Below are 15,271 nucleotides of genomic sequence, written 5' to 3'. Positions count from 1 at the left end.
ATATTTCTTGGAGTTTTTCATAGGCTCCGCAGAATTCCAGGGAGGTGGAAGTGAGGATTAGCAACATTATTCTGCGTAGGAGTGAAAGGAGCATGTGGTCATTATGGGGGACTTTAACTTTCCTGACATTAATTGAAAATGTTGTAGCTCTAGTACGTCAGTTGGATTAGTTTTTCTCCAATGTGTACAGGAGGGTTTCCTGACACAATACGTCGAAGGGCCGACACGTGGGGAGGCCGCACTGGATCTGGTGCTTGATAATGAACCTGGCCAGGTGTTTGATTTAGTTGTAGTTGTGCACTTTGGAGAGAGTGACCATAAGTCAGCTACGTTTAGTTTAGCTTTGGAAAGGGATAGGTACATGCTACAGGATCGGAGTTATCGATGGGGCAAGGGCAATTATAATGCGATTAGGCAAGAATTAGGATATATATAGAATGAGATAGCAAAATGCAGGGGATGAAGACAATCGAAATGTGGAGTTAGTTTAAAGAACAGATATTGCGTGTCCTTCATATGTCCCTGTCAGGCAGGGAGGAAGTGATAAGGTAAGGGAACCGTGGTTTACAATAGAAATTGCATCTCTTGTTAAGAAGAAGAAAGAGGCTTATGTGTTGATGAGGAAAATGGTACAGATGAGGCGATGGAGAGTTACAGATCAGCTAGGAAGGATTAAAAGAGAGAGTTAAGAAGAGCAAAGAGAGGTCACGAGCAATCTTCAGAATGAGGTACGAGGAATTAGACTAGAAAGGATCAAGGTTAGTAACGCACAGGTGTTATCAATTCTAGAACAGTGAAAGTAGACAAATCCCTTGGGCTGGATGGGATTTATCCGAGGATTCTCTGGGATGCTATGGAGGAGATAGCAGAGCGTTTGGCTTTCATATTTGAGTCGTCATTCTCTACACGTTTATTACCTGAGGACTGGAGAATTGCAAATGTTGTGCCCTTGTTCAAGAAGGGCAGCAGAGATGACCCAGTTAATTATAGACCAGTGAGTCATACGTCTGCTCTAGGAAAGGTTTCGAGAAGAATAATGAGAGATAAGATTTATAACCATCTAGCAAGCAACAATTTGATTTCAGATATTCAACATGGTTTCATCAAGGGCAGGTCGTGTCTCACATACGTCATTGAGTTCTTGAAGAAGGTGATCAAGCATGTAGATGAGGATAGGGCAGTTGATGTGGTATACTTGTACTTCAGTAAAGTCTTTGAAAAGGGTCCACATGAAAGTCGGATGGAGAAAATGCAGATGCATGGAATTGAGGATGATTTAGCAGTTTGGATGAGAAACTGAAATTCTGGAAGAAGGCAGCGAGTGGTGGTTGATGGAAAATATTCAATCCGGAGTCCAGTTACTATTGGTATGTCACAAGGATCTGTTTTGGAACCACTGCTGTTTGTCATTTTCATAAGTGACTTAGATGCAGGCATAGGTGAATGGATTAGTAAATTTGCCGACGACACTAAAGTCGGTGAAGTAATGGACAGTTTGGAAGAATATTATAGATTGCAGGGGGACTTGGATAAATTGCAGAATTGGGCTGACAGGTGGAAAATTGAGTTCAATGCAGTTAAATGTGAGGTGATGCACTTGGGAAGAATTATTCAATGGAAAGATTCCTGGTAGTGTGGATGTGCAGAAGGATATTGAAGTTCATGTGCATAGATCACTGAAAGTTGCCACCCAGGTGAATAGTGCTGTTAAGAAGTCATGCGGTGTGTTAGGTTTCATTGGTAGAGGGATAGAGTTCAGGAACCGCAATATCATGCTGAAACTATACAAAATGCTGGTGCGGCCACAGTTGGAATATTGTGTACAGTTCTGGTCGCCCCATTACAGAAAGGATGTGGAAGCATTGGAAAAAGTGCAAAGGAGATTTACCAGGATGTCGCCTGGTCTAGAGGGAAGGTCTTATGAGGAAAAGCTGAGAGATTTGGGTCTGGTCTCATTGGATAGAAGAAAACTAAAGGGGGATTTGATAGAGACATACAAGATGATCAGAGAATTAGATAGAGTAATCAAAGACTTTATCCTAGGATGATGACGTCAGCTTATTCGAGAGGGCAAATTGAGGGGCGATGAATTTAAGACAGATGTTAGAGGCAAGTTTTTTTTACGCAGAGCGTGGTAAGGGTGTAGAAGGCCCTACTTGCTAGGGTGGTCAACTCAGCCACATTAGGGAGATTTAAATAATCCTTAGATAAGCACATAGATGATCTTGGGATAGTGCAGGGGAACGAGCTGAGAACAGTTCACAGGTCAGCGCAACATCGAGGGCCGAAGGGCCTGTTCTGCGCTGTATTATTTGATGTTCTATGTTCTATCGTCTGACAACAAATTGTTACATTGCAATCAAAAGTAAGCCGCAGTAAACCAGACAGAACACTCAGTGGCTCCATAACATAGGACTGCATGAATATTGCACACACAAATCGAATATCGCAGCTAATAAAATTCTTCATGCAAAAAGCATGGAATAGCCTCAGTATCACAGGCTAATAAGCGGAAGTTCTGCCACTGCCATGGCCACCAGCTATCGCGAAATCCATTTGGAGAGACCACATTATCCCCATGATAGTATTCAAGTTGCTATAACGCTAACAGTGTGCAACGGATAAAATCAGGGAAATTAGGCTGCGAGCAAAACTACCATATTGTTCGTATAGACACACACTTACAAATGTACTATTGTAGTAAAATAATTGTATCGATTAAAGGATATAACATGATTGATTTATAGACATGGCCAGTCATTCATTTAAATCCAGATTTCAATAAAATGAAAGTGATGAAAACTAGCGTATGAACCTGGATATAAATCTCTCTTCTTCAGATAGTTGGGTTTTTCTGAGATCAAGAGTCATCCAAACTATGCAATGTATAGTTATTTAAGCAAGATAGATAGAGTTGGGTTTTGGTTTTGGTGATGTGGCAACATGTGTCATTCAGAAATATGTTCAATTATATTCCTCTTGTAGATGAGTATCGTTACAATGGTGCAAATAATGTCTTCTGCTACAGGCAGTTGGTAAATAGTTTGGGTTTGTCCTGGATATTTTGATTTTGATTGTATGGGGCAAGCTTACACAACTGAAAAGCATTTTGGTTTGCATTCAGTTAGATGGTTGATGGAGCTAAAAGCTTTGTGTTCTCTGCTGCCAGAATGAAGAGACAGCACATGAAAATTATAACTATTTCTTTCTCTGAATTGCATTTTTGCCGAAGAGTGTGCTCATGGGGGCATGCTGTTAGCATTGAATTGTTTGATGAGACGTGGTTAAGGAATGTATTACCTTGTTCAGTTTTTCAAAAGAATAACATTATGACAATTATTGTTGTAATTACACTTTAACGGAGTTGGAAGAATAAATTGAGTTTTGATTAAAGCTCAGTAGTGGACAAATCGAATCATATCAGGTAGTCAATAACTTACAATTCCTTTTGAAAATAAAGAAGTGACTGTCCAGGCAATCTCCAAGATATACTCTTTTGAAGAGGCGGGTGTGTCCGGGGTCTGGCCAAATTAGTGATGCAGAGTAAAACATGCCAAGCATTTTTTAAACATAATCAAAAAGCATCCTGGCATCGAGAGAGGAAGTGCATCGTGACTGCAAAACAGTTAAATGAGGCATTAGAGAAAGTCCAAAAGCAGTGACAATGTCCTGAGAAGGAAAGAGTATGTCAGCTGTAAAATAAGCTTATACAAATCAGGTGCACATTCCACAGCTACCGCCAGAACTGGGTAAGAGATTTGTGAGACTCTGAATGGTACCAAACCCAGAAGTGAGAGGAAGAGATTCAAGATATTAGCGTTGATATAAGGAGCTCTGCAATTTTTTTCCTGAAATGGTGACTTGATTTATTACTGTCATATTTAACCAGATAGAGTGTAACGTGTTGTCTCGCTTGCCTGACAGGCAAAACGTACCGTACAAAGTGCATCAGGGGAACAGAACAGAGTGCAGAGTACGGTGCTACAGCACAGAGACGGTGCAGAAGGAGATTAGAATTAACATTTTCGGAAACTGGGTGAATAGTGGAATACACAAACAATTAATGAAAATAAGTAGCGGATAATACCGAAGAGAGTATATGAAAAGGGCAGTGAGTGCAATTGACAGCGTGCAGAACTATCAGTTACAGGATAAACAAGCAGTGACGGAAATGTGAGAATCGGTGAGCTAAAGGTCTCATTAAAATTTAGGGTAAATGGTGAGAAGCAGATCAGGAGAAATATCAGCACAGACAATGAGTTTTTGATGAGTGACCAAGAAGAACATTGACAAAAATAGTGAGTGTAGAATCAGATATCAACACGATTGTCAACAGTGTATCAACAAAGACACTAATAGGAATGTAAGGGAGAGAGAACATGTAGAATATGTCGACAACAGTAACATCAACAGAAAGAGCAAATAATCTGTAATCAAAATGATACATCAGTTTTGAAAGTTACTGCAAAATCAGACCAAACGAATGTTAACAGAGCAAGTGTGCTGAGATTGAAGCAATACGAGGTAGCCAACAGAGAGATTGAGTGTAGAGCCAGGGATCAGTATAACTATCAGCAAGTGAGATTGACAGTAAAATGAGGGCCAGAATAGGACAATCAGCAGACACAGAGATACAAAAAGAGAGAGCAATCGTGAACCTCAGCAAAGAGTTTGGGGAATCAGTGAGAGATCTGGAGGAACATCACGAGAGTTCTTAACTGCAAAATGACAACCAACAAATAAATCAGCAGAACAAGTCAGCGGAGAATGTCAGACCAAGAGGAAGATCAGCAGAGAGTGAATGCAAAATAAGAGACAAAATACATCAGCAATAAGAATACGAATGGTGAGATACAAAACAAAATACACTGTAGCACAGAAAATTAGTGCACATGAACACCAAGAAGAAAATCAACAGAATATTAGTGTACAGTGAGAAACAAAGAGAAATATCAGAGAGATTGTCTGTAGAAGGTGAAATAAATGGACCGTTGGTGGAGACAATAGAGTGAGAGATTAATAGGAAGCATTAGCAGAGAGGTAGTGTCGAGAGAGAATTATGCAAAGAGACTGATGATATTAAGCTGGGGAAACGTAAACCTCATAATGGGGCCAATACGTAGCTGAAAATTGATTGGCTGAGCTGAATGAAGCCCGTCTCATTATAGGGTATAGAATATAAGGTGGGTAAAGGACATGGAATTTAGTATTGACGTAATAAAAAATATTGAATTCGATATCGAATCCTGCAGACTGCAGAGAGCCCATGCGGTAAATAAGATGCTATTCTTCCACTTTGTACTGAACCGCGCTGCAGCAGTGTGACATGCTCGAGACAGCAATGTTGGCCCGGGAATTACAGTGATAATTTTGAAGTGGCAGGCATCTGGAAACCGGATGTTGTTTTATGAACAGAATGTAGGTGTTCCACAAAGTAGTCACACAATCTGTGTTCTTCTACCTACTATAGAATGGACCACATTGCGAGCAATTAATACAGTCGTTGATACTGAGTGTTCTTAAATCACTATTTCACAATAGTGTGTCTGGAGCCTTGAACAGTGAGAGAGGACAAATCAGATGGGAAACTTGCTCACATAGAAAAAACAGAAATTGTTGGCAAAAAACAATAGGTGTGCCATTGCCTGGGGAGAAAATCAGGGTTAAAAGGAATTTTGATTTTTTTTTTGGTGAAATGTTGCACGCGCTGCAATTACATTGGAAGGTGATGTACATATGTGTGGCGATATAAGGAGTAAAGTAAGAGTGGACTTGGGTTCCCTCGGCAGACCAGGCACAGTGATAAGAGAGGAAATGAGGAGATGAGTTTGCAGGTGACATCCCACTGGATGTGATGCAAATGGTGGCACAGGATCCATTGGATGTGGATGTTGGAGGGGTGAAAAGTCAGGACTTGCAGAACCTAGCAATGCTTCCAAAGAGGATATAACAATATCCAAATATATAAAATGGGTCATATATGGGTAAGGGTCCTCTCAAACATAATGGTGGTCAGTCTTTACTTGAGGAAAGATATTTCTGAGCTTCACCGCCTCCTCCTCCGACTTTGGAGAGGTTCAATTTTCAGAATAGATGAGGTGGAGACAGAGACATTGGAAGAATTCAACTGAGTCCTTACAGGAAGCTAGGTGAGAGGCTGTATTGGTCAAGACATCTGTGGTAGCTAATGGTTTGTCGTGGATATACGTAGCTAGACTATCTCAAGCAACTGATAAGGAGATGTTGAGGAAGGTAAGAGAGAAGTCAAAGATAGAATAGAATCATAGAAGCCCTACTATGTGGAAGCAGGCCCTTTGGCCCAACAAGTACACACTGACCTCCGAAGAGCTACTCACTCAGACCTATTCCCCTACACTGTTATCCTATACTTTATCCCTTTGACTAATGCATCTAACCAACATATCCCTGAACAAAATGGGCCATTTAGCATGGCCAATTATCCCATTTTCGGATTGTGGGAAGAAACCGGAATATTCGGAGAAATCTCACGCAGACACCACGGAGAATGTGCAAACTTGACACACGCCTGACGCTAGACTCGAACCCTGGTCTCTGGCACTATGAGGCAACGGTGCCACTGAGCCACTGCGCCTGATGAAACATGTGAAGGTGAGAACAGGTTGCGCATTGATGTTATTTTTGAGTTCCAAACTAGAGAAGGCAGTAGCGCTAATAATGGTATTTATATACCTGAGAAATAGTTGATACCAGAGGTGTTGGCAGAGGAATTAAAAGGAATGTTCCAGATAACCGACAAAGAGACATGTGTGAGTGGAGTCCATGCTATTATCCATGGTCACACCTTTGAAGTGAGAAAGTGAGAGTTGTGAAAAGAGTGGTTCAAAATGTGATGAGCTTGTCAAGATGGCGGATAATGGTTTTGGATTGGAACAGTTTAGGCTTTCCTGCCGGGAAACCAGAAGATCACCTCAAAATAATCCTCCTGATGTTAGATGGATATGCAGAGGGGGTGAAATTCTCTGATAAAGAGGAGGCGGCTGGCACATGTAAACTACAATTATTGAATCTGAATTAATACATCAGAGGAACTGCGAACATAAATGGGAAGCGATTGGTTTCAGTGAAGAGAATCATGTCCAACCAGTCAAAAAATACTTAGTGGGGCAGGAAATGGCAGAGCCAATGTTTGTGGATTTGGCTAAGAAGATAAAAGTGGGCTGTCTGTTATTGAGTGAGTGTGACTTTGGAGGCTGTGCAAGGTAGGGATTGGAGAGATCTCCAGATGACATGAAAATAGTGACATTCATGGACACAGCAACTGATGTTAGGTAGTGCGGTCATGTTTTTGGGGAAAATAAAAGAAGTGCCAGAGTGCAGTCACTCTGCTCCAACAATGTCGACATCAGTATATCAGGCAACAACAGCATCAACTTTGTTAACACGTATGATTATAATTTCGGAATTGGGTCTAGGAACTTGGCGTGCAATCAGTTCAGAGGGCGATAGGTTAAATGGTGAGGGCAAGCTGCATACAATGGGGGGGAGTTCTCATAGAAAAGTCAGGTCGCATGCAGTTAAAATGCCAGATGGATTGGACAAATTGAAATGAGAATATTGGAGTTTGTTTGGGAAGAGCAATCTGTTCTGAAGTTATGGGATGGAGAAGATGGTGATGGATGAACATGTCATGCCCGAAATAAATTCCTTGAAGGGGTTTGATTTGAGTGATTAGGAATAAAACTAAGGTACTTACTGAGTTCAGAATGCTCAGCATCAGAGAGATGTTTTAATGTTTATTTGACATGTGTTCATGGACGCCATGCGTTGGCATTGAGAGAATCTATTAATGGCTACTCACAGGAGAAGAAAGAATGGGCATACTGCAGGGACAATATTGATGGTCTAGCCCCGGTGTAAGCATGAGATCAGAGCAGACTGCGGATGACAGCGAGAGAACGTAAGAATATATGAAATTCAAGAGTGGCATTAAAAGAACTTCCCAGGATAGAAATGGCAATGAGCATGAAGTGAACTAGGCAAAAATGCGGATAAAGAATGCAAGCAATCAACAATGATTCATGTTAGCAGATCAATGGGTGAATTTCTATAATTAGCAGTTTCACCAAAAACCGAAAAAAAATGAGGCCATAGCAACAATGACTATAAATTAATGATATTTAATCAGTTAATATTCAGGAAAAGATAATGTAAACAAACAGACACGTGACCAAGAAGGGTACTGTAAATCACAAGTACAATCATACTGTTCAACATGGCTTACAGAATTTATTGTGAGAAACAGACTTACCAGAAACACCAACACTCCCAAGGAAGGGATAGAAAATGTAAGCAAAAACCTGAAGTGCTGCCTGGATTGTTAATGTTAAATTTATAAAAACACAGTAAAGATAGTAAAGCCAGACAGAAATGCATCTACACATCATTGGACAACGCAAATCATTTCCCTCTGATTTTAGTGATATTCCACTCTATAGCCCGCCGGTGCTGATCTAATATCTCCATTGTTATGTCTCTGCTGATCTCTGACTGCTGTAAGAGATATTGCTCTACCAGTCATTTAGTGACAAAAACTGGAAGGGAATGCCTTACTGAATAAAACATAGAATATACAAAAGTGCAGCACAGAACAGGCCCTTTATCCCATGTTGTTGTGCAGGATACTAATTCAAGTGTAAATTAAAAAACGTAACCTAGGCACTCCTCAATTCACTGCTATCAATGTGCATGCCCAGCAGTCACTTTAATGTCCCTAATGACTCTGCTTCCATCATGACCACTGCCAATGCATTCACAACTCTCTTGTAAAGAAACTTCCTCTGACGTCCCCTGTATATCTTTCTCCTAATATCTTAAAACGATGATTCCTCGTGCCAGTCAATCTTGCCCTTAGGAAAAGTCTCTGGCTATTGGCTCTATCCATGCCTGTCATTACCTTGTATACCTCGATCAGGTCACCTCTCTTCCTCCTTCTCTCCAGAGGGAAGCGCAAGAACTTAATCAATCTCTCTTCATAAGGCAAGCTCTCCAGTCCAGGAAGCATCCTGGTAAACCTTCTTTGCACCCTCTCCAAAGACTCTGTATCCTTCCTATAGTATAACAAGGGTGGCCTCAACAGGGTCTTGTGGAGCAATAGCAAAATCTTGTGGCTCTGAAAAATTATCCCCCTGTTAATGAAAGCCAAACACTATAGGTTTGTTAAGAAAGCATATAGTGTTTGGCTTTCATTAACAGGGGGATAATTTTTCAGAGCCACAAGATTTTGCTCTCTCTTGCTTTATGCGGTGCAGATCTGGCCCATCCCCTGAACCTGTGCCATTACAATCACACGAGCCCTCTTCCACTTTTTCTGATGGTCAAGATTGAAACATATCAGTAGGGACACAATGTACAAACCTCTGGATTAGGGAGGGAAAAACATAACAAATTCATCCCTCATCCTGGTGGTCACCTGTTTGTGCAGGTCCGTTAAGCTATACAGCCAGGTGTCATTTTGCACGTAGGTCCTACATGTCCCTAATGTGATGAAGGATGGGACCGTTCTGTAATAACTTCGCCAAGAAAAATAAAACATAACTTTGACCTGAAGTCCATATGGAAGAGGTCAACGTGTAGCCTTCTTGAGATCATACAGAAAAACGAGAGGGTGGATCCTGGTGACTTATTTCTTGAGCCAATTGTCAAAGTCATTTGCTGAATGCCACAGTGCCTGAACCTTCCAACAAGCATCAAACCATAGTGTGGCTGGTAGGGAGAAAGGCATGACACGTCAGACCCGCAATATGAGGGCCACAGCATATAGTCAACGAAGCAGATGGAGGTGGGGTGTTTGAGACTGCCATATATCGTCTGCTGGAATCGGCCTATGCAAAGTAATTTAAAAACCACACACCAGGTTATAGTCCAACAAGTTTAAAATTGGAAGCACATTAGCTTCAGAGCGTCGCTCCTTCATCAAATGATAGTGGAGGACTCAATCCTAAAACACAGAATTTATAGCAAAAATTTACAGTGTGATGTAACTAAAATTATACTATCAAAAATATCTAGATATGTAGAGTCTTTCATCTGTTTGAATACCATGACAGTTTCACTTATTTCATGTGTAAATCACAAAATCTTTTCTTTTAAAGTTGCATTCTCGGGTTAGGTGTAACGATGGGTGATAGCTAGACAATATGTTGAAGGTGTTAGCCCCTTGTGTCCTCTGTCTATGTCATGATGTTTAGATTGATTCTAATCCAAAAAGTGAGATAACAGAATTTTACATGAATTTAGGTAGCTTTTGAGCAAAGTACAATGTAATTCTGCAGGTACAAATTCACCCCGCAAAATATATGTGAGCAAGTTATTCTTTGTCTCTGTGTGTGTGTGTGTGTGTGGGTATGTGCGTGCGTGTGTGTGTGTGTGTGTGTGTGTGTCTGTCTGTCTGTCTGGGTTGGGGGTTGTGAGTGTAATGGCGGAATCTATGTCCACACTCTGACACCATTACAATTAGATTGTGGAAATAGATACCACAATTACGCGTGGGGACACCTCCAACCTTGTACATGGCAGGTACTCTTGTGACTCAGCCAACGTTGTCTATCTTATACGTTGTAGGCAAGGATGCCCTGGGGCATGGTGCATTGAGAAAACCGAGCAAAGGCAACGACAACGGATGGATGGACTCTGCAGAACAATCAACAGACAGGAATGTTCTCTCCAAGTTGGGGAACACTTCAGTAGTCCGGGACATTCGACCTCGGACCTTTGGATGACCACCTTCCAAGGCGGACTTCGGGACAGACAGCAGCGAAAAGTGGCCGAGAAGAGGCTGATAGCTAAGTTCGGTACTCATAGGGAGGGCCTCAGCCAAGACCTTGGGTTCATGACACATTACAGGTGACCACCACATTACAGGTGACCGACAAACATACAGACACTCATAGACACACACACTCCTACACACACATACACATGGACACACATATACACAGAAACCCACGCACACGTTCACCCTTACAGACACACACACTCCCACACTCACACAGACATCCTCTCAGAGACTTAGACGACTCTACACTCAAGCACACACACATACTCTCTTACAGACACTCAGAAACGCCATCCCAGTCATGCACACACACACACACACTCACACATGCACCCCCTCGTAGACTTAAGACACTGTACATTCACTACACACACATACACTCTCTCTCACACTCACAACCCCTAACCCAGACAGACACACACACAGACAAAGACCCACATGCACACATAGATTTTGTGGGGTGAATTTGTACTTGCAGAGTTACATTGTACTTTGCTGAAAAACTGCATGAATTCATGTAAAACACTGTTATATCAGTTTTTTTAGATTAGAATCAATTTAAACATCATGACATAGACAGACAACACAAGGGGCTAACACCTTCAACATATTGTCTAGCTATCACTAATGTTAATGTTTAACTGAGAATAAAACTTTTTTTAAAAAGAAGGTTTTGTGATTTACACATGAAAGAAGTGAAGCTATCATGATATGAAAGATGAAAGACTCAACAGACAATCAAGGTATTTTTCAATGTATAATTTCAGTTACATCACACTACAAATTTTTGCTATAAGTTCTGTGTTTTAGGATCGAGCCCTCCACTATCACCTGATGAAGGAGCGACGCTCCGAAAGCTAATGTGCTTCCAATTAAACCTATTGGACTATAACCTGGTGTTGTCTCATTTCTAACTGTGTACACCCCAGTGCAACACCGGCATCTCCAAATTATGCAAAGAAAGTTTGAAGAGACGCAGTGTTTTTTGAGAAGGTTCATCCTAAGCAGCTCCTCGACACAGGACTCTGCTCTGCAGTAATATCTCTTGCTGATACAAACAGTTACTGCGTCTAGAGGACTATCAACTCCGTGAGACAGCTTCTTTACTCTGCCAGAAACCGTTCGTAATCCAAAACAAGGAGGTGACCTTGATCGAACGTTGCAGACTGGCATATTCTAAGTTCCTGGATTACATGCAGAGGCAATGAAGCTTGGGGCATTTGCAACCAAGGTACATGGGGAAATACACACTCTAAGGTCTTTCGGCCAAATCAAATGGAGGTCCATGGAGTCTTGCGCTCTCACGGTGCCTCCAATTTATGTAAAGTTTATTCTGCAGAAATCAGAGATGCATTGAGTTTGTTGGCAATGTTGGGAAAGTTGAATCCAATGTTTACTTGTTCTCAATATACTAAGACTGTGCAAGTGATTCTGCATGTATATAAGGATTATCTTATGCATAAAATATATTAATGCAATGAAGAAAATTGAGCCTTTGACAGTGCAGCTCACTACTGACATTCTTGCCTATTCCTGTTTCTCTTTCTATGATTTTATGGAAATTAGAAGCACCTACGGTGCTTGTAGGTTCTGAGGAAACACAAGAAAGATAACACAAACTGATCCCTAGTGCACTCACTACAAAAGGCCATTTATCCAGGGTGAAGCTCTCTTATCCCACTATAATTACTCAAACATTCATAAAATAGATACAATCTCGAAGAAATAAAGACCAATGAAATGATATCACTTTTAATTCATATAAATGATTTGGATGTGAATACAAGAGGTGTGGTTAATAAATTTGCAGATTACACGAAAATTATTATTATAGTGGACATTACCTCAGTGAATTATAATAGTGAAAATTACCTCAGAGTAGAAGGGGACCTTGACCAGATGATCGTTTGAGCCAGAGAGTGGCAGATAGAGTTCAACTTAGATAAATATGGGGTGTTGCATTTTCAAACGGTAAATCAGTTAAGGGTTCGTGGAAAGGTCCTGTCTAGTGTGGCCAAACAAGTGACCTTAGAGTACAGATTCAGTTTCCCTTGAATGTGAAGTTGCAGTTGAATGGGGCAGTGCAGATCACATTTGGTGTGCTTGCCTTCATTGGTCAGTGTATAAAGTACACGGGTTGCGAGGTCATGTTGTGACTATGGATTAGCCATGTAAAAAATACTGCGTTCAATTCCACTCGCCCTGCTACAGAAATATAATGTGAAACCTAAAATGGTTCATAAAAACTTAACAAGGATGCTGCGAGGATTGGAGCAGGAAGAAGAGACTGAATAGGCTGAATAGGGATTAGTTTCCCTGGATAGTCCGGGGCTGTCGAGTGAACTCATAGAAGTTTATACAGTTATCAGAAGGATGGATAGTCTGAAAAGCCAAAGTCGTTTCCCCAGGGTAACTGAGACAAAAACTACAAGGTATTGAATTAAGGACAAAGGGTAAAGTTTTTAAAAAAGGACCTAAGGTCCAACGTTTTCACAGATGGTGGTGCCAGAAACAACTACCAGATAGGGTAGGTATCGGTCCAGTCAAGGATAGTAGTGGGAAGTTGTGTGTGGAGGCGGAGGAGATTGGAGAGACTCTAAATCAATACTTTTCATCAGTATTCACTCAGAAACAGGACACTGTTGCTGATGTGAATATGGAGTCACAAATGATTAGAATGGATGGCCTGGAAATATGCAGGGAAGAGGTTCTGGGAATATTGGAGAGGATGAAAATAGATAAGTCTCCTGGGCCTGATGGCATTTACCCTAGGATCCTATGGGAAGCTAGGGAGGAGATAGCAGAGCCATTGGCCTGGATTTTTATGTCGTCATTGTCAACGGGAATAGTACCAGAGGACTGGAGGATAGCGAATGTGGTCCCCTTGTTCAAGAAAGGGAGTAGGGATAGCCCTAGTAACTATAGGCCAGTGAGTCTGACTTCAGTGGTGGGCAAAGTCTTAGAGAGAATGGTAAGGGATAAGATTTATGAACATCTGGATAGGAATAACGTGATCAAGGATAGTCAGCATGGTTTTGTGAAGGGCAGGTCGTGCCTCACAAACCTTATTGAGTTCTTTGAGAAGGTGACTAAGGAAGTGGACGAGGGTAAAGCAGTAGATGTTGTGTATATGGATTTTAGTAAGGTGTTCGATAAGGTTCCCCATGGTAGGCTAATGCTAAAACTACGGAGGTATGGCATTGAGGATACATTAGAGGTTTGGATTAGGAATTGGCTGGCTGGAAGGAGACAGAGGATAGTAGTTGATGGACTATGTTCATCTTGGAGTGCAGTTACTAGCGGTGTACCACAAGGATCTGTTTTGGGACCATTGCTTTTTGTTATCTTTATAAATGATCTAGAGGAAGGGCTTGAAAGCTGGGTAAGCAAGTTGGCGGATGACACAAAAGTCGGTGGAGTTGTGGATAGTGAGGAAGGAAGTGGTAGGTTACAGCGGGATATAGATAAGTTGCAGAGCTGGGCAGAAATGTGGCAAATGGAATTCAATGTAGCTAAGTGTGAAGTCATTCACTTTGGTAGGAGTAACAAGAAGATGGATTACTGGGCTAATGGTAGGCTACTTGGTAGTGTGGATGAGCAGAGGGATCTTGGTGTCCATGTACACAGATCTCTGAAAGTTGCCACCCAGGTAAATAGTGTTATGAGGAAGGCATATGGTGTACTGGGCTTTATTGGTAGAGGAATTGAGTTCCGGAGTCCTGAGGTCATGTTGCAACTGTATAAGACTCTGGTGCGGCCTCATCTGGAGTATTGTGTGCAGTTTTGGTCGCCATACTATAGGAAGGATGTGGAGGCATTGCAACGAGTGCAGAGGAGGTTTACCAGGATGTTGCCTGGAATGGTAGGAAAATCTTATGAGGAAAGGCTGAGGCACTTGGGGCTGTTCTCATTGGAGAAGAGAAGGTTTAGGGGAGATTTGATAGAGGTGTATAAGATGATTAGGGGTTTAGATAGGGTCGATACTGAGAACCTTTTACCGCTAATGGAGTCAGGTGTTACTAGGGGACACAGCTTTAAATTAAGGGGTGGTAGGTATAGGACAGATGTTAGGGGTAGATTCTTTACACAGCGGGTTGTGAGTTCATGGAATGCCCTGCCAGTAGCAGTGGTGAACTCTCCTTCTTTATGGTCATTTAAGCGGGCATTGGATAGGCATTTGGAAGTTATTGGGCTAGTGTAGGTTAGGTAGGATTCGGTCGGCGCAACATCGAGGGCCGAAGGGCCTGTACTGCGCTGTATCTTTCTATGTTCTATGTTCTATAATGTAGAGGAGGCTGGAACAATTACAACAGTTAAAAAGGCACCTGGCTGGGTGTATGGGGTGGTAGGGTTTAAGGGCGATATTTTCCATATACTGCCAAATGGGACTAGATTAATATAGAATATTTGTCAGCATGGAGAAGTTGTATGAAGAGTTTGTTTCTGCACTGCATA

This window comes from Hemiscyllium ocellatum, chromosome 49 (genome assembly GCF_020745735.1).
Source record: "Hemiscyllium ocellatum isolate sHemOce1 chromosome 49, sHemOce1.pat.X.cur, whole genome shotgun sequence".
Lineage (NCBI taxonomy): Eukaryota > Metazoa > Chordata > Chondrichthyes > Orectolobiformes > Hemiscylliidae > Hemiscyllium > Hemiscyllium ocellatum.
The sequence above is the reverse complement of the archived record's forward strand: the minus strand, read 5'-3'. Positions refer to the sequence as shown.